Raw genomic sequence first — 3,102 nt, 5'->3', positions numbered from 1 at the left:
TTCACCCCTAACCGTGATCATGTGCTTGAGGATCCACCATTGCAGGAGCAAGTTACAGCCTCGGAAGTATTTGTAGTGGTTCTGGCAAAGGCTCAGGGCTCGGTACAAATCGGCTAGTGTGATTGGGTTTATGTCAATTTATTTGGTTTGCTCTTGTTGGGTTATGCCATAGAAGATGGCATGGGCGACCGAAATGACTCAGACATCTATGGCTAAGGACCAATCTTTGGGAAAAATCATGGTTCCCAGGAAGCAAATGGCGAAAGCTAAAGGTCTAGTGGCCGTCCATTCGACATAAGTCTTGAATTCCCCAGGATACTTTACAAATCCATCTGGGCTACCAAACCTTTTGTATAGCTCTCTAAAGGGTATGGTGGGGCCATGGGCCTAGTTGGCATAATTCAAAAAAAGCATTCTACAAATTTGGGAGTAAGTGAGTTTTTCTGGGATTAAAGCATTTTGGTCGAGTTTCTTTCTTCGTTTTAGCCCCGAGCCTACGCTTAGTCAACACATCCCTAAACTCCTCTAGAGTTGGCGTCATTTCGATGTCATCCCCGAATCGGAAAACCATCATATCTCTATAACAGAATCCGATAATCACTTCTATCAATTCCTTACAACCCGTCATAGTCATAATAGATGTCAAGTTTCCTAAGTGACATGAAATTTCCTTTTTCTGCTTTGAGGACATTTGGTCCCACCAAATACGCAGCAACTCAGGTGTAGTCAAGACCATATCAAAACTCAAGTTGATCGACATCTACAAAACAGAAATCAAGGTTAATTTTCCCCTACCCACTAGGCAATGCTTTCATTCACAGACACATTTACATGTTTTCAAATAGCACATAATACGATATATGGTGTTTTTCGGGTCATAGACCGTACTTGACACGGGGTTGTCTCCCTATAGGGTTTGGATACGTCTAAAATATGCAAACCGCCCAATTTATTTCATATTTGGATTTGGCTTAGCTCTAACTTAAGCATATGCAAGAGTGGTTTTTTCTAATTAACCTTGCACCCGAGCGGACTACTCGGGGTGAACCGTTGTCGGCGTTGGGTGACCGCACACCAACTTAACATTCAACTCTTTCCCAAAAAAAGGGTGTTTTAGGTTTTTGAGTGAAGGCAAGATCACAATCCCGCGTGTCCCCTGTGAGACCATGCTTTTTGCCAGGAGTGGCGGAGTTTATGATATGAGATGAACGACATTTATAGTTATAGAATTTAAACACATAAATAAATAAATACAGTTAAAATCACATTATATTGAAACTCTTATGGTTAGAACCTAGAAAATCCCCAGCAGAGTCGCCATCTGTTATGGTTCGCTTTTACACGGGTTAAGGCATAAAAGTTACTAGGAGGTTGTTGGTGCACTAATTGGATTCTAGTATTTTTAGAGTCGCCACCTAATTTATTTATGGAAAACTAAAAAAATTGGGTTTAAAGATTTTCAAGCAATAGAGAAATCTTTTGGCACTAAAGTTTGAGGTAAGGGTTCTGGTGATCCCCTAGGGAAGATTTTTCGCACCCTAGTATTAAAGATCTGTAGAATACGATTGACCTATGAGATTTAATGTGTGATTAACTATATTTACTTTGTTAAAAGTGTTTAGTTTCCGCAAAATGTAATTTTTTATTCATATCATAATTTCGAGGAACAATTCGGCAAAAAATCCCTTTAAAAAAAGGGTTTTGGTTTAAAAAATTCACGTAGGTATTCAACTCACTTTGTTGCAGGACTAGGACACACTCGGGATTTCTCCCGAGTAGAGTCACTACTATTCTAGTGCTAACAAAATGGGTTTAGTACCTAGGGGTTTTTATACGTATATATAAAAATATGGAGTATATCTCTGATTTGTATACATATATAAAGAAAATACAAGTATTTTTTGTGATTCCAATTTTTATTATTTTGAAGCTCATAGGTCAATAATATTCCGAGTCCAAATCCGTCTTATACTCAAAATCTATCCAAATAAATTCCTCTTTATTTTCAGTCCATAAAGTTTTGGTCCATTATCCCAATAAGTGTTTCTATTCTAAAAAATTACTCAAGTCCCAACCATAAAATTCCTTTGTTTTTCTGGAAATTTCCTAAGTTTGATCTCTTGTTAAAATCTTAACCCAAGTTTAAAGAATGCTTATTACCGGTTACAATCAGAATAAAAACTATCCAAAAACCATTTTTCCTGTTTAGTTTAAATTAGATTCGAAGTCCAATAAGAAGTTGCAGTTCTTAGTGATGGGCTTAAGGCCCAAAACCATTTTTTATTTCCAACTAATTCGTTCCAGATTTTACCAATGGGGTAAGAGGCCCAAAATTTCACCCCTTAGTTCCCTTAGAAACTATTTAGCCCTTTTGAAGTGTTGAACCAGTTTTGTGCCTAAAAAAAAAAAAATCAAAGTAAGTATCAAGTTCGTGCAAACTCGAGATTAGCCGAATTTTTGAAAAGGTTTTAGACGACTTCCTAAAGATACTACGTTTTTCCCAAGTTCTAGCATCCATAAGGGGTTTCAATATTCTTTTTCCTCATGCCTTTACATATATACATATACATATGAATTGAAAAAAAGATCAAAAGAAGAGAGTTGGGCTGGTGGCCTACCTAAGCCCTCCAGTTGGCTATTTTTACCCATAGTTTATCCTTCAAATAAATATCAGCTTCCCTTTCTTTCCATCAGACTCGATTAATAAAGGAGAATTGGGCCTCAGGCCTAGTTAGTTTCAAGCGGAAGGCAGTGGCCCACAAGGTTTCCCTTGCATCAACAAGTAGAAAAAGAAAAGGAGTAGGATTAGACAAGCATTTTGGACTGAAATACTTAATACAGAATGGGCTATAATTATAAACACACCGACACATAAATACATATTCAAGTGATTAATCATAAATCATGCAAGAAGTCAGAGACCAAAGTAGTAAACTCAGAGCAAAGGTCCAAAGAAACCAACAAGTCCAACTTAAGATAACTATGGCCCAAAGCTGTGGCCCAAATAACATTAAATGGCAATAAACCAAGCCCAAGCCTAACGACAAAATACAAAAGGGTAGGCCCCAAAACCAAACACAATATTAAAGAAAGCCAACAATC

Source organism: Lycium ferocissimum, chromosome 8 (genome assembly GCF_029784015.1).
Source record: "Lycium ferocissimum isolate CSIRO_LF1 chromosome 8, AGI_CSIRO_Lferr_CH_V1, whole genome shotgun sequence".
Classification (NCBI taxonomy): Eukaryota; Viridiplantae; Streptophyta; class Magnoliopsida; order Solanales; family Solanaceae; genus Lycium; species Lycium ferocissimum.
This window is presented reverse-complemented; position numbering follows the sequence as displayed.